Source organism: Sus scrofa, chromosome 11 (assembly GCF_000003025.6).
Source record: "Sus scrofa isolate TJ Tabasco breed Duroc chromosome 11, Sscrofa11.1, whole genome shotgun sequence".
NCBI lineage: Eukaryota > Metazoa > Chordata > Mammalia > Artiodactyla > Suidae > Sus > Sus scrofa.
In genome coordinates this window covers 17,037,916-17,063,056 of record NC_010453.5, presented here as the reverse complement: position 1 = coordinate 17,063,056, position 25,141 = coordinate 17,037,916, and the positions used below count along the sequence as shown (strand labels likewise).

Sequence of the window (25,141 nt, the reverse complement as noted above, 5' to 3'; positions counted from 1 at the left end):
CTGCAGGGGGTCCTGCCTGGAGCTGGCAGTCCTATGCAGCTGGTCCACTAGGGCACCCCCTGGGGGCTTGGGCGGGTAGCAGGGCCGTTGGAGACCCAAGAGGCTCCTCCCCAGGGCAGCCCGACTCAGAAAAACCTTCTGAGATCTTTTCCCGACTCGGCCAGGCTTGTTGCAGCTTTTCTCGGCTGCAGGGGGTCCTGCCTGGAGCTGGCAGTCCTATGCAGCTGATCCACTAGAGCATCCCCTCGGGGCTTGGGCGGGTAGCAGGGCCGTTGGAAACCCAAGAGGCTCCTCCCCGGGGCAACCCAACTCAGAAAAACCGTCCGAGAATTAGGCCGATCTATTCACAGCCTGGCTAAGCTTGTTCTAGCTTTTCTGGGCTGCAGGCCTTTTCTCGGGGGCTGGTGGTGTTTGGTGCTGCTGTACGGAAGTGTAGCCCCTCCAAAGGGTAAGCAGGCCTGTGCAGGGACAGCCCCTGCGGTGGTAGGCTTCAGGCAATTGTTGAGGCCAGCCCTCCTGGATGGCAGGCAGCCCCAGGTCTGGTGAGAGCGTAGGGGGTGGCGGGGGTGGGGGGAGGGGATGCACTGGGAAGCACAGCTTTCAGCTAGCTAGCGGGCCTGTAAGCTTGCTGTGGCGTGGGGGGTATTCTATGGGGACCCACCCCTTCTTCTCTCCCCTCCCCAGCATGGGGGCAGACCAGGCTCTTCTCCCAGGTTCCCTCTGATGCGGCTTTCCACTTCCCCGCTCCTAGAGTATTGCTCCCTTCCTCTGCGACAGCTTTGTTTTCTAGTCTCCCAGGCAGTCTCTGCCCCGTCAAATAGTTTCTAGACCTCCCAAGCAGTTTCCGCTCTGCCCCGCCCCCCCAGCCAGGGGACTAACCTCTGGAGCCGAGGTCTCGGTGCCCAGCCCCCCCCAGGCGTCTCAATTTTTGGTGACTGTGCCCGTAGTTCAGATGGTCTGTTGGGTTCTTGATCGGCTTTTCCGTACTCCAACTTACTGCTACACTCTTCTCTGCATCTGGATTCCTCCGGTTCGTTTGATCTTTCCCCCGGTAGGTGACTTTCCAGGGTGCGGGATCCCTTTCTCCTCCGCAGTTCCCTTTCAGGAGCGCCTGTCCCACTTGGATTCACCTTCTCTCACTCTCCTCTTTTCTCCCGTTCTGCCCAATAATGTCACGAACTTCTTGCCGTTATTGGAGTTTAGGTTCCTCTGCCAGCGATTGGTTGCTGTTCTGTGCGAGTCATTTATTCTGTAGATGTGCTTTTTTGTTGTGTTTGTGGGAGAGGGCGAGCGTGTCCCCCTACTCCTCCGCCATCTTGTCCTCTCTCTGCTATCTCCTTTTTGAACTTTGTGTCTATTAGATTGCAGAGGCCTTTTTCATTATTTGCTCCTTCAGGGGAATTCTCCTCTTCTTTTAACTGGGAATGGTTCCTCAGCATCCTCATTTTGCTTGTATTTTTCTTATTATGAGAGTTTAGGGAAAACAATTACTATAGTTATGGAGCACTATTTATATGCAAGAGTGCCCCTGGTTATTTTGTGAGGGGTATTATTATTATTATTATTATTATTATTTTGATGTGAGGGCTGATTTTGGTTTGGATGCTTGCTGTCTCTTTTCTCAGTGTGGGCAAGCTGTTAGCCCCATGCTGGTGTGTGGCCTGCAGTTGCTTCCAGGGAGGTGGAGGCCATGGTCAGGGCTCTTAGCCAGTGCCTGGTTGCTGGGCCCTTGATAGTGGCAAGGAGGTGGTGCAGGCTGCTCCTGGTTGCAGGGCCCTGGGAAGTGACAGTGACCCTCAGGCAGGTGTAGGCAGTGCCCAGAGCATTTGGCAGTGGTAGCAGCAGGGCGTGTGTGTTCTCCAGGGAGTAACAGCAACAACAGGTGGCACTCAGTTACAGTACCCTCTTCTGCACAGACCTCTGCGTTTACTGGGGCCGTTAGGTAGGGCCTGTTCACTCACCCCTAGTGGTAGTGGGCCATGCCCACCTCTGGAGTTTGAGATGGCTGTGGGGTTTTGCCCCACTGCCCTTAGCCCATGCAAGAGGTGGCCACCCGTAACCTGCACAAGAGGCGTGGGCTTTTGGCCACCCCTGCTGCCCAAAAGCCCATGCCTGCACAGAGATAGATATTCCTATGGCAGTCTGTCCCTCCTCCTCTCACTTTCCCCAGCAATGGTGCCTTGCTTCTTTTGCAGGCCATGGCCTCCTCCCCTGCTCCCTTGGCTTTGGCGCTCCACTCCCCAGCCCATGGCACACTGCTTCCTAGCCCCTCAAGGTATTTACACACAGCCACCCCTAGTCCTCTCCCCAGAACTGACCTCTGGAACCTCAGTCTCAGTATCCAGTCCCTGCCTGAGGTCTCAGGCTGTCACGTCTGGGGGGGGGGGGAAATGGTACCAGTGGTCTGTGTGGCTCTCTCTCTGCCCTGCCCTCCTCAAGCCAGCTGCTGCACTTTTCTCCACAGCTTCAAGGTCCCTCGGTCTCGGCCCATCTCCCCGTCAGTTAGGTGCTTTCCCAGGATGTGGGTTCCTTTCCTCTTTCTCAGCTCCATCTCTGGAGTGCTAGTCCTGCCCAGATTCCTTTTTTTTTTTTTTTTTCCCTCTTCTCTCTACCTCCTTTTTTTTTTTCCTTTTGTTCTACGCAGTTATGTGGAGTGTTTCATGACCTTTTGGAAGGTCCAAGGTCTTTTGCCAGCATTCAGTAGATGTTCTGAGTGAATTGTTCTACATGTAGATGGGTTTTGTGTGTGTGTGTGTGTGTGTGTGTGGAAGAAGGTGAGCACCATGTCTTACTCCTCCACCATCTTCATTCTGCTTGAAATGAGACACATCTAAGTTTATGAATCAGAAAATAAATTATAGGAAAAGTTGGGAAATATCTGAAACTGAATGACTATAATGATATATTGAAATTTGTGAAGTGCATCTAAAGCAGTTCTTGGAAGAAAATTTATAGCTTAAATATTTATATTATGCAAAGAAGTATGGTCTAATATTGATGACCTAAGATTTTACTTTAAGAAAATAGACAAGAAGAGCAGAATAAAGCCAAAATAAGAAGAAAGGAAATAAAGATATGAGCAGAAATCAGAACATTAAAAAACAGACAATGGTGAATTTAACAAAGTCAAAAATTGGGAAATATCAACAAAATTGATAAGCATGTAGTTAGACCAAGGAGGGTGGGAGTAAAGAGAGAGAAGAAGGTAGAGTAGGAGACATAGAACACAAGTTATTAATATCAAAAATGAAGAAGAGATTTTACTACAGATTCTACAAATATCAAAGAGATAATTTAAAAAACTAAATGAATAATGCCAAAAATTTGGCAACTTGAAGTGTATAAATTCCTGGAAAAACATATTTTCTATTCTATTAAATTGATCAAATGGATTTTTTTTCTATTTTTATGATTTTTATTTTTTTCCATTATAGCTGGTTTACTCCTTTATACTGTTAATGTGGTGAATTATATTGATTCGGTTTTGAATGTTAAAGCAAACTAAATTCCTATGAAAATATTTCACAGAATTCAACACTCATTCATGATAAAAATTCTCAGCAAACTTAGGAATAGATAGAACCTTGCACAATCTGAAAAAGGTAATCTCTAAAAACCCTGTAGCGAACATCATACTTAATGGTGATGGGCAGGTGAATCCCCTGGGAGGGACAAACAAGAACTGGTTAGATAATGGTCCTTTTCTGTATCTTGATGGCGGCTTGAATTACACACAGGTGTATACATTTAGTAAAACTCATCAAGGAGTTCCCATTGTGGCTCATCGGTAATGAACCCAGCTGGTATCCATGAGGGTGTAGATTTGATCCCTGGCCTTGCTTAGTGGGTTAAGGATCTGGCATTGCCGTGAGATGTGATGTAGGTTGCAGATGCTGCTCAGATCCACATTGCTGCGGCTGTAGCATAGACCAGCAACTGTAGCTCCTCTTCGATCCCTAGTCTGGGAACTTCCATGTGCTGAGGGTGTGGCCCTATAAAGTAAAAAAAAAAAAACCCCACAAAAAACCCTCATCAAAACAGTGCCCTTAGGGAGTTCCCATTGTGGCACAGCAGAAACAAATCCGACTAGTATCCATGAGGATGCAGGTTCGACCCCGGTCTTGCTCAGTGGGTTGGAGGTCCCAGCATTGCCATCAGCTGTGGTGTGGATTGCAGACATGGCTCGGATCCTGTGTTGCTGTGGCTGTGGCGTAGGCTGGCAGCTGTAGCTCCAATTTGACCCCTAGCCTGGGAACTTCCATATGCCACAAGTGAGGCCCTAAAAAGCAGAAAAAAAGAAAGAAAGAAAAAGAAACGGTGCCCTTAGAATTTGTGTTTCATGCTATGCAAATTTTATCTCAAAAGAAAAATAATAGCCTTAAACAAATACCAAGCTCCTTCAACTAAGTGATAACATTAGTTTATGATGCTCGTACTAAAATATTTAGGGGGCAGTCCACTCAGGAATGCATCTTACTCTGAAATGTGTCCAAAAATTGACTGATAGATAAATAGAAGGGTTGACAGATGGCTACATATAGATTTATGTGAAGCAATGTAACTTGTTAAATTTTAAAATCTACATGATGAATTTTCACTATAAAATCATTTCAACCTTTCTATCTATCTGACATTTTTATAATAAAATGGAAAAAACCTCAGTGGTCACCATGACAATTATTCAGAACCTAGGCCCACAAAGGATTCTTTTAGGGAGGAGTGTTTTATCGCTGACATTGTTTAGAATTGCCAGCACATGGTGATAATAAAAAGCAGATTGACTTTCAGTTTGGTTTATTATTGTTTTTAAATTCTCAACAGCAATGCACACCCTTACTGCCTGCACCCAGGGTGGGCTCTCCTACTGCACTGCCCTGGGTACATGGTTAGTGTTGTACAGTTGGAAAAACACAGTGACTGGAATCAAAGCCAGATCTGCCTGATTCCAAAGCTCCTTCCATGCCAATAAATTCTTCCTACATTATCCTGCTAGCCATGCTGCAAATGATACAAAGATGAAAAAGTCCTAATTCTGGCCTACAAGGGGATCATAGTATAGTGGAGACAGATCCATACTTAAATGTTTTTAATACAAGATGATATTAAAGGTTTTCAAATAACATGCGGAAGGGAAATGGGAACACTTCTTAGATGCAGTGTCTGAGGTACAGTTTGCTCTCTGCTTAAACCCATTTGGTGTGGTCCATAAGCTCAAACCCAAAATCCTTAACATGGCCTGCTCTTAAGATAGGATCATGTGGGCATGATCTGGGCCCTTTCTACTTCTCTAGCCTCATCTTGGGCTCTTGGGCATTTCCTAGTAGTCAGTCCTCCAAAAATAACATGTGTTCACACACACACACACACACACACACACACACACACGCATACACACACACCTCACGCACGCTACTCTGGCCTGCTTTCTGTTCCCTTCATCATGTCCCTTCCTACTTTGTGGCGTTACCTAGGCAATGCCTTCTTCCTGAATGCTTACCCCTTATTTCCTCCTCTCTTCCCACTTCCACCTTCACCTAGACCAATCCTATTTACTTTTCAGGGCAAGGATAAAAGATCGCTTTCTCAACAAAGCCTTCTCTGATTTCTCAGGCCAGGTGGCCTGCCCTTCTCCTTTGAGACACAGGACGAAGTTATAATTATACCACATGTCTTATGTAAATTTGGATGTGTTCTAAATTCTAGAGATAGTGTGATATGGAACTATATTTGACTCATTTCATTGATTTCTGCTTCGTTTCTTTAGTCCCGATGGGAAAGTGGAGGTGCACTCAGCAAGTTAATGTTCCTAAAAGAGCTTGAAAATGAATGAAGAGTTTTATTCCCAAAGGCGTTCACACAATTTTTCCTGCACTATTTAGGCTTCCCTCTGTTGATTCCCTTGTAACGTTCCATTTTAATGATGCACAAATAGGAAAAGGATAAAAGCTACAGAAGTACACATGACCACCTCAAACCATAATAATGTAACAGTAAACGTTTCTCTCAACATCTGGAGTCGTATAGCCCACTTTCCTGTAAAGGAAATCAAGAAATCACTTTAAATTCATGTCCACACAAAGATTTACAAACCATACATCTATTTTTCTCAATCTTTTCTGAAGTTTCTCTGTGACTAAATCTGAATTTCAAATATCTGGTGTGCATAAATTTAGGACATTAGACTAATAGAGTTTTGCTTACTTCCAGAACAGACATTGCTAATCACTCACAGAATCCTTTACAACCCAGTATACCAGGCAGTCACTACCAATCAACTAGAGATTGCACATGAGTTGAAATTTATTTGCTACCCTGGAATTAGGATATCTCTTAGGCTTCCTATAGCTCATCTCTGAAAGCTGTGATTCTATAGCATGCCTACACAAAATAAGAGTCCCAAATACAGGAGTTCCTGTCGTGGTGCAGTGGTTAACGAATCCAACTAGGAACCATGAGGTTGCGGGTTCGATCCCTGCCCTTGCTCAGTGGGTTAACGATCCGGCGTTGCCGTGAGCTGTGGTGTAGGTCGCAGATGCGGCTCGGATCCTGCGTTGCTATGGCTCTGGTGTAGGCTGGCAGCTACAGCTCCGATTCAACCCCTAGCCTGGGAACCTCCATATGCCGCGAGAGCGGCCCAAGAAATGGCAGAAAAAAAAAAAAAAAAAAAAGAGCCCCAAATACAGAAGCATATCAATTTACAAACTTTCAACTCAGAAACTTTTATAGATACAAACAAATGAGCCAGAGGAAAAAAATGTATCAATTCTATTGAGAACCCAGTATTGTTACTTGGATCTTATGAGTAAATGGATGTCCCCAACCTTAGGACCCTATCTGCTTGTAAATGGAGAGCCTTTTATACGCCGTACTTTTTCTTTCCATTTTTCTCCCCACCATCTCAGTTCTTCCTGAAGGCATAGAAAAACTTAGAATAGCCTTACTCATTTGGGGGGTATTCACCACTCTGGGGTGGTATCCTTCACCACTCTGCACTTTGGGAAGCAGTGTCCCTAGCACCACCTGCTTCTCCATTAAATCTCTCTTGTGGAAGTCAGTCAAACTGGGATACAGATGATGGCTAAGGTCTAAATGATCTTCTCCTCTTAACATATTTATACTTTATTAGGGACAATGTTCGAAGCCAAAGGAATGCATTTCCAGTTGTAGAATTGTTTTGTGTTTTCCAGTTAGAGGGGTTAGAAAGTTATTTGGGAGAAGCAGCAAGGGGAGAGATCTTATCAGTCCCCCTAAATTATCAGGATGCCTATAACACCAGCTTTTCCCCTCCTCAAACACCAGCTTTTACTTCCGTCTACATTCATTCTTGAAAGTATTTGGAGCATCTTTTTGTAAGACATGGTTTATGAACCCCCTGTAAGAAAGCCATGGGTATTTGGTAAACGTTCAGATGATTAAGCTCTATCCCTGAACTAAAAGTCAGAATCTTTTAGGTGTGTTCCTGAAATGTGCCAGTCATCAACTTCTCCTCCTGCAGCATATGGGGGTTCCCAGGTCCAATCAGAACTGCAGCTGTGGGCCTACACCACAGCCACAGAAACATGGGATCCGAGCCATGTCTGCAACCTACACACAGCTCACGGCAACGTCGGATCCCCAACCCACTGAGTGAGGCCAGGGGTCGAACCCGCATCCTCGTGGATCCTAGTCGGGTTTGTTACCACTGAGCCAAGATGGGAACTCCCCCACCAGTGGAATTCTTACACAGAAATAAACTTGAGGACAACTGCTTCAAAGCAGAGGCTCAGCAAATCAGGCTATATCAACATTTACACTTTTCCTGTTTTACTGCTATTTCTCAGCAAGGTTATAAACTGCTGAGGGCAAAGACTATATCCCAAACCTTAAAGAATTCCCCAGAGCTTCTCTTACCTCATATTTTAATGATTTTATATTTTGAGCAATGTTTTTCCAATTAACATCAAAAAAGAAATAACATTATCTCAGTAGAGGTCATGAGAATTCAATGAAATGGGTGTTGATCAGATATTTAAATTATGTATGAATTAAACAAGCATCCCAAACCACAGGAACTCATTGTCCTTTGTCCATTTTACGAATTTTTTTCTAGTGTTTGCATGGGAGAGACAAAGGCACAGTACATGCAAATCATCAAACATAGCATGCTCTTTGCTGCGTTACTCTGACTTTATTATATGTCAGAGCCAAAATTATTCTCTCCAAAATTAGAAATCATGATCTCACATATAGATGTTTACTTTCCACACAATTTCATGAGTACATCTACTTAGTTAAGTGAATTTAAGCAATATTTACTTTGCCCTAAGATGTTCAAAGAAATGTACTTAATATATTCAAAATGTATATATTTTTCTCAGAATCTCCATTTCTCCACAGGTTAAATAGGTAAAGCAATGCTTGTCCCTTTTTGAGGTTGGCATAGAAGTTAAAGTACACTGGATTTTTAAAATTTTAGGACAGGGATAGTAGTATATAGTAGTATATAGATGTGTTTTTAGATCATCTGGGAAAAAATACACCAGACTGATAAAAGAGCAAGATCAAGAATGATTTCTTTGTGTGTATGTGTAAAAGCATTTGGTGGAAGGTTTATTGTTCTCCTGTGTGAATGATCCTCTTTGAAATTGAAAACTTTGGCTGTTGCTCTTTCTTTCTTTTTTTTTTTTTTTTTTTAAAGTTTAAGGAATCCCTAAAATGACTTAAATAATCACCCAGGTCCTTTAAAGATCAGGCAACACCTTCAGTGTGCCCAAGGAGTGCGTATTTCTTGGAGAGTGGAACACCATTTTAAGGCTAACACAGGAAGCCACACTCAGGATTCAAAGTCTAGGGTTGGTATTTAGTGTGGTTTGCAGCCTGTTTTCCTTACGTGGTGATGCCTGAAGACAAACTCCCAAGCCCAAGGCACAGAGATGGAGCAGCTGCAAACACTGATGAGGTGGGCGGGAGATCAACTCGGTCACTGGTCTGTACGGACCTGGGGCCAGTAAACTTTCTGTAAAGTGGCAGATAGAAAATACATTGGACTTTGTGGGTCATACAATCTCTATTGCAACAAGTCAGCTCTGCTTCGTGTGAAAGCAGCCACAGACGTGAGAGAATAAATCAAGCTGTGTCCCAATGAAAGGTTACTTACAGAAGCAGGTGACACAGAGGCTCAAGTTTGCCAACCATCAGCAGAGACTGAAACCCTTCTTGTGGGCTGAGAAGACACTCCAAGCACTATCTGAAAAAGAATGGATATGTGTATGTATACAACTGAATCACTCTGTTGTACAGCGGAAATGATCCGAGCATGGTAAGTCAACTATACTTCAATAAAACTCTAAAAAAATGTGAAAAAAAGAGAACTTCAGCATTGGCAACATCTGTGTTTGGAAGTTCAGGGGAGTCCACGATGCACCCTTCCATTCTGTAAAAGGTGGCAAAAATTTCCTACCTAAACAGCTGCAAAGGAAACAGTTCAGGAGTTCCTTTGTGTCTCAGCGGAAAGGAATCTGACTAGAATCCATGAGGATGCAGGTTCAATCCCTGGCCTTGCTCAGTGGGTTAAGGATCTGGTGTTGTCCTGAGCTGTGGTGTAGGTTGCAGATGTGGCTCGGATCTGACATTGCTGTGGCTATGACATAGGCCAGCAGGTATAGTTCTGATTTGACCCCAATCTGGGAGCCTCCATATGCTGCAGATGTGGCCCTAAAAAAGGAAGGAAGGAATTGGGGAGGGAAGGAAGGGAGGAGGGGAGAAAGAAACCAGTTCAGTTGTTTTTCCCTTTAAATATGCCTATGGCTGGAATTTGTTTTAAAAAAAAAAGAAGAAGGAAAAAAAGAGAGAGAAGGACAGGAAGTGTGTGCAAAGAAAAACTGGATTAAGCAAGAAAATTGACATATTCTGGTGGACAGACCCTGTGAGGCCAGAGCACGTTTGCTGACCGGGCAACTAAGACAGAAAAGAAAGCTAAAGAGTGGCCTAGAGAGTGTCTTTAGAAACAATGGACAAACCACATGAAAGAATAAGCATGTGAGATTAGTGGTTAAGACTACAGCCTGAGGGGGAGGCCGGCGAGAACACAGCCTCTGGAAACCAGCCGACCTAAATTTTAAACCCTGTCTGATCTTAAGCATGTTTCTTAACCTCCAAACCTCAGTTTCCTCATCTGTGCAATGGGAATAAGGATACCTTCACATACAGTATGTCTGAAAAGAATAAACTGTTGAACCTTTAACGTAATGTTAAGTGCCTAGTAAATGGAAATCACTGTAATAAACGAGGGTTTGAGCAGAAAATTCATATTGAGAGCAACTAAAACTGAAAATGTGATTAGTTTCCCAGGTGAGTAAAAAATAAAGCCGTAAACTCAAGCAGCATACTCCTCTTCTACAATTATGTTTTCTAGGTCCATTCATTTTTCACTCAGCAAATTTTTCTCACCGCTTATTATATTACTGGCGCTGTGTTAGTTTCTGGGGTTAAAAATGAACAAAAGTTCCTCCCTTCTGACAATAGAAAGTTGAAAGGACCTTAGTGGCTTTACTTGTCATCAAGATAATTGCTTTGAGCTGAAACCCACCTTTCTGCACTCTGATTAGTGATACTGAATGTGACATTCTGGAAACCACTAATTCTATTTAAATAATTAACTTAGCAAAAATAGAAAAAAATATAACCTTTTTATGTGTCTGTCCCTCCCTAGATATTAGTCACTTTTCAGTATTACTCACATAGATACACTGTCCCCTTTAATCTTACTTTAATTTTACTTTTTCTGGAAAAATTCTATTTGGGCCCACCAAATTTTCCACTGGATTTATCCCTTTACAAGTAAACCTGTCTGCTCCCATCCTGATTTCCAGGGCCTTCCAAATGAAAATTGATAGGAAAAAGAAAAAAGGCTACCAAGCAGATAGGAAAATAATGAGCTTTGATATCAAAATGATTTATATTCAAACCCAGGCTTTATCACTTAGCTATAAGACTTTAGGAGAATTAGCTAGCCTGTCCTGACATGAAAGCATTCAGCAGAGTAGATGCTCAGCACTAAAATACACTATTTACATTAAATATTTATATTTAATTTATGAAATCATCTGCTTATGAAATATAAACTTTAGAATTGCCCCCAGGCGTAAATTTCGAAGTATTGATAATAAAAACCAGAATGCATTATAAGTAGCATTTTGATGACTTCAAAGTGGACAGCAGTCATTATAGCTCGAAGTAATCAGAGGTGATTAAATCAGTGTTTTCTGAGATCAGTCTCGAACTACTGCAGCTATGCTGTTTGCAGGTTGGGCAACTGTATTAAGGGTTGAGGTTGATTTTGTTTACAGACCCCATATAAAAATGTGAGGCATTCCATTTTTGCCCTCAAACCAATAAGGATTTAAAAATAAATGAACACATCTATATGGATGTGCCTGGGCACATAACATGAGTGAATCAGCACAGAGAGTTTGTTTTCAAATCACAGAATTTGGAGGCTGAGAGGGACCTTATGGATGCTCTGTCTCACCCGCCTCATTTTAGAGATGAAGAAAACCCCCAAATGTCACAAGTCTAGGTCAACCATCTAGTTGGTGCTGGATGGTCACAGAACCCAGGGTTTCATGGCCTCCCACCCCTCCACCCATCTGTCTCCCTCTCTACTGTCCTCGCAACTCACCGGAACAGCTCGGCCTGCAAGCCTGTTCTGTGATTCTGTGAGCCATGATTTTCGTTCACACTTCCCAGGCCTGTTCCAGCTGGAAAGAGGGGAGTTGTAAACTTTGACTTATGCAGTTGAATGAGACATTGTTTGATGGAAGTGTGTGGGCGGAGAGACTAACAAACCCCAATTGCCAACTCTTGAAGCAGACATGCTCCCTTTATCCCCCAATGTAGTTTTTGACGTAATGAGCATAGCTTCCAATTTTCCTTGCAAATCAGCACACTGGTGACCATGACAACTGGCATGCTCAAAAGATGCTCTGTCAAGGGACTCTGAAAGGCCTACAGACGTTTGTATTAGATGGGCACAGCAGCTCTGGCCAGTGCTTAACAAACACCCGACTAGACCGTGCTCCCCAAAATGAAGCATAGAAACATTTGCGTTTCATTAGACAGAAATTAATAAGACTCCAATAGGAAGAAGCAAAGGGGACTGTTTTTTTTGTGTATACAGCTGTGTTATGAAGTAATACAGAGAATGCTCATATGAATAACGATCGCACATGTGTGTTCAATTTATTTCTTTTACTTCTTACATGGTCTCTTTTAACTTCTTTTTGTATAGGTTTTTCAGAAATCGATCACACATTTCACAGCCGGCCAGGACAGGGGTCTTGAATGCTCCTTTGACGCAACAGGGCCCCAATAGCACTTCTATCTTTAAAAGCCACCCCGGGTCATTAGTAAGTTATACTTTTAGAAAACGTAAATGTTCTCTCTTCCTTGATGACAAACGACATGAGTCTATTAGTTTGACTCTATTAGAGAGGGAAAGAAATGTTGAAATCTATGTCTAAAAATGAGCCTGTAGATTGAAAAGTAGCATAGATGTCATTTTTAGTGCATCTAAAGACAGAAAGATTCACAAGACAGGCAGTGTCCTCCTAGGACAGTCCTTGCTCAGGTCTCCAACCCCACCTGTCAGAGGGGTTGAGTCCCTGTATAACAAAAGGATGCTCGAGCAAGAGGCTAGCAAATGTTTTTGAAGGGGAACATGGAGGGGAGAGAGGGAGAAAGGAAAAAGAAAAAGAAGGAGGAGGAGAAAGGGAGAAGAGAGAAAAAAGAGAAGAATAAAGGGAAAAGGAGATATTGAGAAATTCCTCGATATGCTGATTGTATTTGCTTTCTGAGGCCATGGGAGTCTATTTGATTTATTCAGGCAGATTCCTCTAAATGCTTTTCTTAAAAGGAGTTAGGATCAAAATAGGGGTAGGGAGACTCTTTGGGTTTCTTACCCAGCACCCAGATATAAAAGAGCTGCTCTTTAGTCCTAAGAATCTTGAATTCAATGACTCTCCAGTGGAACAGCTTTTCTTGACATCTCTCCACTGATAGACATCCGACAGCACAGCTCCCTTTCTTTGGGCTACATGGCACTTTGGAGTTTCCCCACCTGCCAAACCTCCCCAGAACTTCACTTTCTAAACTCAAAAGCTCACACCTTTGTGTCAGCTGTTTCATTCTTGCCTGTGATTCGCTATTCCTGTCACAGTAAGCAACTTCTGTTTTCATCTAAAGCTCCATTTTTCTGGCTGAACTTGATCACAGACTGGATGGGTGGGAGGGAGAACATGAAAATACTTCTCTTTCTAGAAGTGATTATAAAGTAGGAATTTTCAAAAATAAATAAATAAATAAATAAATAAATAAATAAGTAAAATGGGAGTTCCCGTCGTGGCACAGTGGTTAACGAATCCAACTAGGAACCATGAGGTTGCGGGTTCGGTCCCTGCCCTTGCTCAGTGGGTTAACGATCCGGCATTGCTGTGAGATGTGGTGTAGGTTGTAGACACGGCTCGGATCCCGAGTTGCTGTGGCTCTGGCATAGCTCGGTAGCTACAGCTCCGATTGGACCCCTAGCCTGGGAACCTCCATATGCCACAGAAGCGGCCCAAGAAATAGCAAAAAAAGAGACAAAAATAAATAAATTAAATAATTAATTTAATTAAATTAAATAAAAAACAAAATAAAATCTATTAAAAAAATAAAGTAGGAATTTTTGGAAGTTCCCTTGTTGTGCAGACCACGGCTGTGGTGTGGATTCGATCCCTGGCCAGAGAGCTTCCACCTGCTGCAGATGCAGCCTAAATAAATAAATAAAGTAGGAATTTTTATGCTTTGTGCAGGCACATTTCAGTAGATAAGCAATGTGATGGCAGTAAAAGTGCAAGAGTTTCTTAAGCACCTTCCAGAAGGGACTGATTTGGGGGGAGGGGCCCCTGGAAAGAAAAGTAGTACCCTGGCCCAGACCGTGGTTCACATTTAAAAAATATCAGTCCCACCACATCTTCAAAACAATTCTAGGCCATGTACCCAAATACGATAAGTTGCTGAAGTAAGTTATAACTGACTTGGCCCTCAAGAGTTTTTCGTTGTTATCAAGATGTATTTTTAACCACAACCAGCAGTACATTTAAGGGGATATATGGATATGTTTTTTCAAGTTTGCAATTTGCAGCCTTATTGTTAACAGTACCTAGCAAAAGTTAAAATCATTCCAAAGTTTATCTTCAACACCGTAATAATGCATTGATCGAAATGAGAAAATCATCAGTTATCTAAGATTTCTTTAGTCCTTATTTCAACTTTGTATTAGTTACCTATTGCTGCATAACAAATTGCCCTCAAGTCAGCAGTTTAAAACAAATTTTAGGAGTTCCCGTTGTGGCTCAGTGGTAATGAACCTGACTAGTATCCATGAGGATGCAGATTTGATCCCTGGCCTCAGTGAGTGGGTTAAAGGATCCAGCATTGCCTGAGCTGTGGTGTAGGTCGCAGACGTGGCTCAGATACTGCATGGCTGTGGCTGTGGTGTAGACCGGCTGCTGCAAACTCTGATTTGATCCCTGGCCTGGGAACTTCCATATGCCATGAGTGTAGCCCTGAAAGACAAAAAAAAAAAAATTGGAAATTCAAAATAAAACAACTTTTATTTTATCACAGTTTCTATGACTCAGGGAGCCTTTGGCTCCGGAGCTTCCAGGAGGCTGCAGTCAAGCCGTCAATGAGGCTGTGGTCTCATCTGCAGACTCCAGTGGGGAGGGTCCAGTTCCAGACCCATTGCCTGGTGGTTGTTAGGCCTCAGTTGCTTGCAGGCAGTTGGATGAAGGGCCTGTTTCCTACTGACTATTAGCAGAAGGCCTCCCTCGGTGCCCTGCTGCACAGATCTCTCCACAGGGCTAAAAGCATGGCAGCTAGCGTCCTCCCGAGTGAGTGATGAGAGAGATACTCCAGACAGAAGCCATAGTCTCTTCATAACTTAATCTCAGAAGCAACACTCCATTTCTTCTGTTGTTTTCTCTTCATTGGAAGTGAGCCACCACCTTCACCCCACACCCAAAGAAGATTACACAAAGAAGCAGGGAGGATTGGAGACTGTCTTAGAGGCCGCCTACTGCAGTCCTTATTTCTGAATGTTGTAATGTGTAATCCATCATGGAGAATGTCTAAGGCACTGGGATTCATGCAAAAATGAGATGCCAGAAGCAAATCCAAATTCCTTTGGAAAGCTGTTGTACCAGAGGAGCTCAACCAATTCGCAAACACATGCTTTTAGCCAGTTTTAGAATTGTCTATCCCCTTCCTCCCTTCTCCTCCATATACATGTTTTCCACTTAAAATCCAAAATTTTAACTACATTTAGCATTAATAGGAATTAAAAAACAAACAAAAAACCCAAGCAAAAGACTTTGACTGACTATCCCAACTAGCTGTATGGCTCAGTCCCTTCATCTGCTGAAAGAGTGGTTTGAACCCAGTGATCTCTCGGGTCTCTCAAATCCTTAGAAGTATGTGAGACTGTGGTTGCACATGTGCAGACTTGGGATAAAATAAAATGAGTGACAGAAATGAGGACTTCAGAGGTCTACAGTGAAGGTTAAGTGGAGGAGTCTGTGGAGTTTTATAAAGCACTGTGTACACGGCGACATGTCCTACGTGTAAGGATGATTACGACCTAGCCTTTATCATAAAGGGGTCAGGGCAGGACAGACAGCAGTGAGAACGGCCTTACTCTTCAGCCAGTCGCATGGTCTTGGGTGTCCACTCCTTATGTCCGTTTTGTCACCCTGGAGGAGCATCAGCATCAGGGAGGGAGGAAGAGGGGGAAAGTGACCTGCCTCCGTCCCTCCCAGTGGGCCTCTCCGTTTCGTTCAGTGGAGCTGGGCACTCAGGAGGGCTCTGGGACTTGTCTGGCTTGCCTCATCTCCATGTCTGTTTCTCTGGCTGCATCATCCTCTGCCACTTCTCTCCTGGACCCTCTCCTGCAGGTTCTCTCTTCCCTCCACCATCTCTTTCCTCAGCCTTCTATCCTTTGAACATTTCTCTCTGAATTCTCACTCTCCCTTGGGTGGCGATTACAACATGGGTCATCAGTCAAGTTCAGCTCCGCCTTGTTCCAAGGCAAATTGCTAAATGCAAAGACTTTTAAATGTCTTTGAGTATAGATTTTATGCACAGAAAAGACTTTTTAGGGTTTAGGCTGGTTTCTAAAAAAGCAGTATTATATTTATTAAAGTCATTAAAAAATACAGTTCATCCTTAAGCTTTGAGGACATCCTATAAATCGTTATTATTTTATTCATAAGTCTAGCAAATTTTAGCAATCACTGTTAAGGGTCCCTTAAATAATATATGGTCTCATGTTATAAACCAAAGTAGTTGAACACCTTTAAATATTTTTAATTCACTTATTCATGGATGTACTTTTAAGGACCTTGATTGTCTAATGATAAACATTCCCATGCATTTAGTATTTCCTATAAACATAATCAAGCCATTTATTTATTTATTTTTATTTTTTTGCTTTTTAGGGCTGCACCCATGGTGTATGGAAGTTCCCCAGGCTAGGGGTTGAATCTTAGCTGCAGCTGCTGGCCTATATCACAGCCACAGCAGTTCGGAATCTGAGCCATGTCTGCGACCTACACCACAGCTCACAGCAATGTCAGATCCCTGACCCACTGAGTGAAGCTAGGAATCAAAGGTGCATCCTCATGGATACTAGTTGGATTCCATTCTGCTGCACCACAACAGCAACTCCAAGCTATTTTTTTAAATGTGATGAAACCATGGCAACCTGAGCCACTGCAGTTGGATTCTTACTCCACTGCGTACAGCAGGAATTCCACGAGGTAGGTTTTTTGAGGCTATTAGCAGCCATGGTTTGAGCAATTCGGATTTTATCAAGAGGACTTCTGCTCATTTTCCAATTGTATTGTTTTTTGTTGTTGTTGGGTTGTATGAGTTGTTTGTATATTTTGGAAATTAAGCCCTTCTCAGTTGCATCATTTGCAAATATGTTCTCCCATTCTGTATATTGTCTTTTCATCTTGTTTACAGTTTTCTTTGTTATACAAAAGCTTATAGGTTTGATTAGGTACTATTTGTTTATTTTTGCTTTTTTTCTATTGCCTTGGAAGACTGACCTAAGAAAACATTGGTATGATTTATGTCAGAGAATATTTTGCCTATGTTCTCTTCTAGGAGTTTTATGGTGTCATGTCTTATGTTTAAGTCTTTAAGCCATTTTGAGTTTATTTTACTACGTGGTGTGAGGGTGTGTTCCAGCTTCATTGATTTATATGCAGCTGTCCAACTTTACATTTCTTTGACTCTTAAGACAAATCTTTTCTTCCACTAATTCAAATATCTTTGAACTTGATGGAAACCTGCATTTTTATATGCATTTATGAGTACTAAAATATTAAAGGAGTGAAAGAAAGTGTACTAAGAATGGAATCCTTCTGCCTGCCACCCACAAAGCAAACAAAAATATTCTCACACTGTAGAGCTTAATCTTATCTTTCATGTGCTAAATAAATAAATAAATAAATAGCAGGAGTTCTCTTGCAGGACAGTGGATTAAGGACCTAGTGCTGTCACTGCAGCAGCTCAGGCTGCTGCTTTGGTGCAGTTTGATCCCTGGCCCAGGAACTGCCACATGCGAAAGGCATGGCCCAAAAAGTAAAAAATAAAAAGAATCTTTTGCCTCCCCATCATTACACAGAGGCTTCCTACCCTTGGAAAGATCCATATTCAAGAAGAGACATTAGGGGAGTTCCCATTGTGGCTCAGTGGTTAATGAATCCGACTAGGAACCATGAGGTTGTGGGTTCAATCCCTGGCCACACTCAGTGGGTTAAGGACCTGGCGTTGCTGTGAGCTGTGGTGTAGGTTGCAGACGTGGTTCGGATCCCGCATTGCTGTGGCTGTGGTGTAGGCCAGTGGCTACAGCTCCAATTAGACCCCTAGGCTGGGAACCTCCATATGCCACAGGTGCGGCCCTAAAAAGACAAAAAAAAAAGGGGGGGGACATTAGGAATAGCAACAGAATCAGAAATAAAAAGGTAAAGCCCCTCCCACAAAAGCCTCTCAGACTTATAGTGGGAGAGAGACCTGCAATCAACAACTACTCCTGTGGAGTTCCCGCTGTGGCTTACCGGGATCTGCAGTGTGGAAAGTGCTGGGATACAGGTTTGATCCCTGGCCTAGCACAGTGGGTTAAGGATCCAGTATTGCTGTAGCTTCGGCTTTGATCTCAACTGTGGCTTGGATCTGATCCCTGACCCAGGAACTCTCTATGCTGCAGGGCAGCCAGAAATGGAAAAAATACAAAGCAAAACAAACAACTACACATGTAATAGGGAGTTCCCGGATAGCCTAGTGGTTAAGGTTTCAACATTGTCGCTGCTGTGGCTTGGGTTGCTGCAATGGCTGAGGTCTGATCCCTGGCCAAAGAACTTCAGCATGCTGTAGGTGTGGCCAAGAAAACCCCCCACACAACTACACGTGTAATGGGAGGTGAGGAGGCATCTTTCTGGAGATTAATTGGGGAAGTGTGAGAGAGAGCCAACTGCAGGCCAAAGGACAGTGGTAGGTAAAGAGGCAGAGATGTGTGAGAGCAGGCAGCACTTCAGCTCTGCTATGAAGTGGTCCTGGAAGGAAGGAAGGCATCAAGTTATGAAAGCTACCATACATTGTAATTAAGATTCTGGATTTAGTCCTGGAGCTGATTGGGAGGCATGAACAGATGTTAAGTAGAGAAGTGACATGATTAAATTTTCATTTAAGGAAAATCAGTCTAGTGTGAACTGCTAGGTAGGGCGTGCTGGCTGAAGACAGGAGGACCAATCAGAAGGCGGCTGCATTTATTTATGTAAGATGTGGCAAGGGCCTGCATCAGAAATTCCACACGTGCAGATGGAGCAAGAAAATGAATAATGCTTTTAGGAGACAAACATCGAAGGAAAAGCAATTCTTTGGATGAAGGAAGAATTTTCAGAGTCAGGAGTTAGAGAGATTATACATGTGCCCTAAACAGCACAATGGCAAATAGACCTATCAGAGAATTCTGCAATTCCCAGAGAAGAGAATTCAACCTCCGGATTGAAATGATCAGCTGGCCATACCACCCTCCTTGCCCCCATTCCCTTGGACCTGCCTTTCAGTAATCCGAACTCCCTAATCTGCCCTGTGGACTCCCCAGTGACCTGGCACTTGGCACATCTTTCTTCCAGAATCAGCTCAGACACTGGTTGCTCTCTGACAAAGAGCCAATCCCATCATCACTCCACAGTCCAGGTTCTACATTTATAAACTGTAACAATAGTGACACTGCTTCCTGGGGTTTCAGTAAGGACATGAGACAGTGTCTGTGAAAGTACCTGATAGATGTCTATACAGCACCATGCAAATGTGAGGCGCTGCTGATGGAAGCCAAATAAGGCAGGAAGGCAGGAGGAGAGAGGGGGAAGTGGATGGATCAGCGTCTGGAGCTGGTCACTATGCACAGAATGAAGTACAGACCGTGTCTGTAATCCAACAGTAAGATTCAAGCACTGAAGACAGAGTAGAGTGTTCTGGAAAGCATGTGGGCTTTGGATTTGGCCAGGCTTGGGTTCAAACCCTATCTTCACCTCTGACTAGCTCTGTGGCTTTGAGCAAATTACCTAACCTCTCTGAGCCCTCGTTACTTTATCTATAGTATAAAGATAATATCCCCTCCCTTACAGTGTTTTTATGAGAATTAAATGAGTTAACACTTAGAAGCTGGGTAGTACATAGCTACCTGACATTTGAAAATGTTGGTTTCCTTCTTTCTTTCTTCCTGAGAAGTGATATAGTTTCAAAAGAAGCTTTTATGAGAGCTGCTTTCAGAAAGGAAAATACGCTGGCCTGAATTTTCATCCTCTCCCTTTTAGTGCCAGGAGTGGTTAACTATCAAACAGTGAAATCTCCAGATGGCCCAAGGGCCTAGATTATTCAGAAACATGTGAACGGCTGATGAGAGCACAGCGTGAGTCAAAAGAATAATGGACTCCAGTAAATCAAGTGTCTTCATGTGTTTCTTAAAATACATATGTGTAAACCCCAAATCTCAGTGATTTCTGGCATGGTTGTTATCTGTAACATTTGTTCGTTGTTCCATAGAAGATCTGGCAAAGTTAGCTTTTGGAAGGGGTTTGGTCAAATCTCTTGAGTCCTCAGGACCCCAGACAGTCTGCCAAAGTGATGGGATGTAAATAATTCTCCATAATGTTAGTAGTGCATTCACTACTTAAAATACGCAAGTATTAGGTATTAAATGAACCATGCTGCATCTTAAAGTGAAGCTGTGTTTTGTGCTGTAGAGGAGGTTTTTACTCAATTCTACAAATCGCTAAAGATGGGGGATTAATAGCAAGTGAGAAATTGCTTTTATTCCTCTTACTTGAATAGCACTGCATTCTGCACATTAAGGCTTCAACGTAGAGGACTTGAGATGCAGAAAGAGAACCCCTAGAGGTACAGAGAGGAGAAGGGAAAGGAGGAGAGATGGAAGGCAAGGCGAGGGAATGGAGAAAGTTGCTTTCTTCATGGTCCAGTTCCCAGCCTGGTTCTCTTCTGGTGGTAATTGGGCAGTAGAGGAGAGAAGACAGACAAAAAGGGGGACAAAGAAGAAAGGGGAAGGAAGGTTAGAAAAGAACAGGAGAAATCTGGAAGGCAGAAAAAAGAAATGTAGTAGACCATTAGGAAGCATGCGTGTCAAATTGATGCTAGACTCACAGTGAAGCTTAATAAGCTTCAGAAACGTTTTGACCCCCGTGTGTGCCAGACGCTGTGCTAGGAGCTAGGAATACAGATGGAGACGTGGTCATCATTGCTGAGGCGCTCACAGGAAAGAATCGAGGTTGGGAAGAAGCCAAGAGAAGGCCAGGGGAACTTGGCATTGCACCGACTATGAGGAGGCTCAAAAGGGGTCAAGTGCTTTCTCCCGAAGCACTTTTGGTGATGAATTCCCTTTCATCTAATGTGGTTTTCTATTGACATTAGCTTTCAGACTTTTCCCAAAAAGTACCTAAGCATACCGCTTAGCAGAGAGGCTGGGCGAGAAGAGGGGGAGCTGAGACTGCATCTCAGCTAGTTTCATTCCCCTGTCCAAACAGATGTTGTCTGGCGAGAGCAGCACAGCGTCAAACATGACTACTGGATTTGGCATAAAATGGACCAATTAACCTTTGTTGATTGAGTCCTGTAAAAGTAACAGGGCTGCACTTCCACTGGATGCTGTTTAAAGAAGGACAGTGTCAGCCAAATGGCTCATCACCTGTCATGGCCGTCAGCATATTCCCGGCAGCTGCACAGCCTCACGCCACCCGAGACTCACTGTCCCCTCTCTCGGCCTGGAGCCCTGAAGGCTTGTGCTGGGCTCTTAATAGGCTTCAGACATGAAATTCAAGATGAACCTGACTCAGCTGCTCCAAGAGTGTCTGCCTCGGGTCTGGAATAATAAGAATAAAAGTTCAATTTCCTCCTCCTCCTGCCGCATCACTTACCAAACTTTGGGAATCTCTCTTTCACTTTGGATCACTCAAAAAAGTACCTTTCCACTTATTCAGCACCCTCTCTTTACGCTGGTGACAGGCGCAGGGCTTCCACATTCTGTAGACCTAGGGCCGTGGTTCTCTAACGTTCCTGAGAAATTTCCAGAAAGCTAGTTAAAAACTCAGGCAGGTGGGCCCCGCCACTTAGGATTCTCATTAAATAAATTTGGAAGAGTGTAGCCTGAAAATCAACGGGTTGGCTCCACCCCACTCCGCCCCCCCAGGTGATTCTGACACAGACGGTGGATGAGCAAAGCCCTCCCTGGAAACACGAGAGCACGGCTGGCATGTACAGCTCAGGAGAGAGCTGGGTGGGGACTTGATACCCGCATCCTGCCTTTCTCCTGGCTTATCTGACCCGTCTCTCTGCATTGGCTCCTTTTCCTGTACCCAGGAGGATCCCAGGGTTTTATTCTCTGTCCATTTATTTTATTCTATACACCCTCCATGACCGGAATGATTGGAAGCACCTATATAGTTTTAAGATGTTGCTTAAAAGCTCCAGACAGATATGTCCACCTGGAAATATCCCACAAGTACCTCAGCTTAACATGCTCAGGACCTAAATCATGAGTTTTAATCCTAGGTAGGATGAATAGGCACACCCCATCCCCAATTCTCTCACTGAATGGAGCTCTAAAACCTGGATCAGCTATTTGAGGACTTGGAAAAGTAGCAGGTAGACTGGGAGAGAAGACTAGAGTTCAGAATATGGACCACTGAACTGGTGGTGCATTTCCCATCTTTCCTCCTGGGCCCCCCAACCTGGATGCAAGATACAGCCTGAAACCTAGAAGTGGGAACCAGATGAACGGAAGCTTGCACCTTGGCCCTGGCATGGAGATTGGAAAGGGACCTCCTGGGAGAACATCCACGGTTTATCTCCTCCCTGTTCCCTGGCACTCGGCCCCAAGCTATCCCCCCACAGAGGCAGCAGTGAGAACTGTGTTGGCAGGTCCTATGGGGGTGAACACTTTTATTTCTGTGACTTGCTTTTATTTTCCTAGTGGTGTTGTTTGAAGGATAGATGTTCGTTTTGACAAAGTCCTATATGTCTTTTATATTTACCCCAACACTTAATTATTTTTAAAGTTCTTCATTTCTTCCTGTACCTCTGAATTTCCATCTGGTATTATTTTTCTTCAGCCTGAAGAACGTATTTGAGAATTTCTTATATTGTGTGTTTACTGGCAACAAATTCTTCCAGCTTTTCTGTTTCTAAAAGTCTCTGTGTTTATTTAACTTGAATGTAAAAAAAAAAAAAAATTTGCTATGTATAGAATTTTGAGTTGGCAATGATTTTTTTTTTTTATCATGTTGAATATATAGTTCCATGTCTTCTGGCCCCATTTTTTCTTATGAGAAGTAGCCATCATTCTTGGAATTATTCTCCCTCATATAATATGTCTTTGATTGCTCTTAAGGTTTACTCTTAGTCTTTGGTTTTTCAGTAGTTTAATTATAAGGTGCTTAGTTATATTTGCACTTATCCTGCTTGGGGTTTGCTGAGCTTCATAGATGTCTGTGTTTCTATTTTTGAATCAAAGTTTTTTTAATTTTTTTTTTTTTTGTCTTTTGTCTTTTTGTTGTTGTTGTTGTTGTTGTTGCTATTTCTTGGGCCACTCCCTCGGCATATGGAGGTTCCCAGGCTAGAGGTTGAATCGGAGCTGTAGCCACCGGCGAACGCCAGAGCCACAGCAACACGGGATCCGAGCTGCATCTGCAACCTACACCACAGCTCACGGCAACGCCGGATCGTTAACCCACTGAGCAAGGGCAGGGACTGAACCCGCAACCTCATGGTTCCTAGTCGGATTCGTTAACCACTGCGCCACGACAGGAACTCCCAAATTTTTTTTAATTTTTTTAATTGTCATTTCCCTAATACAATTTTTTTTCTACTGTACAGCAATGGTGACCCAGTTACACGTACATGTATACATTCTTTTTTCTCCCATTATCATGCTCCATCATAAGTGACTAGACATTGTTCTCAGTGCTACACAGCAGGATCTCATTGCTAATCCATTCCCAAAGCAACAGTTTGCATCTATTAACCCCAAGCTCCCAATTCACCCCACTCCTTCCCCCCTCCCCCTTGGCAACCACAAGTCTATTCTCCAAGTCCAGAATATTTTCACCCAATATAGTTGCAGATTTTTCCTGCCCCATTTTCTCTCTCCTCTCCTTCTTACATGTGTGTCTTAGACTTGAGACAGTCCCACAGCTCAAGGAAGCTCTGCCCATTTTGAAAAAGCCTTTTCTCTCTGTCTTTCAGTGTAATTTCTATTGACCTATTTTCTATTTCTAGTGACCTGTTGGACAGTCACTACTCCTTTCATTTGTTGTGTTTAATATACTGTCAGTTATAGGAAATGAGGTTTTTTCCCAAATACTGTGTTTTTCAGTTCTTGGATTTTAATTTGATTCTTTTTTCAATTTATATGTCACTCCTGACAGTTCCCCATATCTTCACCCATTATACCCATGCATTCCTATAAATTCATTAACATATTTGCCATAATTACAATAACATCCTTTTCCATTAATTTTAACATCTGGTTTGTCTATGGGTCTCTTTCCATATTTGACTTTTCTCTTCACTCTATGCTATATTTTCCTGCATCTTTGCATGACTAGTCAGTTTTTATTTTATAGCAGATGTTGTGGGTGAAAATTTTGTAGGGACTCTGAATTCCTTTCCTTCTGAAAAGTGTTGACTTTGGTTTTAGAAAGCAGTTGAATTACTGGCAGTTGATCTTGATTTATGAAGGCTTGGATTTAGGCTTTGTAAGGGTGGTTCTGTGTCAGTTTTGCAGCTGGCATAGGGTGAATCCCCTAGTCCAAAGTCCTAAGAAACACCTCTGGGTTTTAATTTTAAAACCTTGGGGCATTTTTTCAAAGCTGTTTAACTTGGAAGGACTTGAATTCCAAACTATGCCTGTAATAGGCAGCTGCTGAAACTTCTGCTTAGTGCTTTCATCGTTCTTGCTCTTGTTTCTCTCTGGGTATCCTGGAGCCTCATCCCATACATGTGTAGTGAAGGGATCAGCTCAAGATTTGAGTTGAGCGTCTATACAGATTTGGGGTCTTCCCTATCTAGGGTTCCCCACCCCACCCCCACCTCAATTTTAAGCCTCCCTGGTAGTCCCAGACTCCATCTTATCATTCCTCAGTCCTACAAGACTGCCACCTTCTGCTTTGGCTCCTCTGCTACATTGACGGACCTGGGAATGCCCTTAGGTGGGGGAAGAAACATGTGAATGCGGATCTCACTCACTAAAGATCAAATCCTCACCAGCTTCTGCCAGCTTTTGTTCTTCTCCCAGTTGTTTGTTCCTTTCCCCCTAGTGTTTATAATTGTTATTGGCAGGAGAGCATCAGACATTCCACTCTGCCATTACTCTCTTTTTCACAATTTTCATCTGTTTTCCCTCGGTATTATGGTCTGGATAATTTCATCACATATATTTTTCCATGCATTAAATTTCTCTCTGGCTTTGTTTCAGTGGCTATTTAATCTGTCAATGGAGTTTTTAATTTCAATGACTGTGGTTTCCATTTATAGAAATTCT

General features: G+C 43.1%; 2 long non-coding RNA genes across 3 annotated transcripts in view; one reads left to right on the top strand and one right to left on the bottom strand.

Moving 5' to 3' along the window:
• The window catches only part of LOC110255810, a 377,482-nt gene that overhangs the window by 313,422 nt on the left and 38,919 nt on the right, over positions 1-25,141 (top strand). The gene's annotated exons all lie outside the window — the stretch shown is intronic.
• LOC102165785 lies at positions 4,288-13,259 on the bottom strand. Of its 2 annotated transcripts, XR_001299554.2 has the most exons (4): positions 11,660-13,259; positions 9,137-9,226; positions 8,870-8,995; positions 4,288-6,033 (listed from the first exon to the last, which is right to left on the bottom strand). It is a non-coding gene; the product is annotated as an uncharacterized LOC102165785 (long non-coding RNA). The 2 variants fall into 2 exon arrangements; XR_306176.3 differs by lacking the exon at positions 8,870-8,995 and having other exon boundaries at positions 11,660-13,244.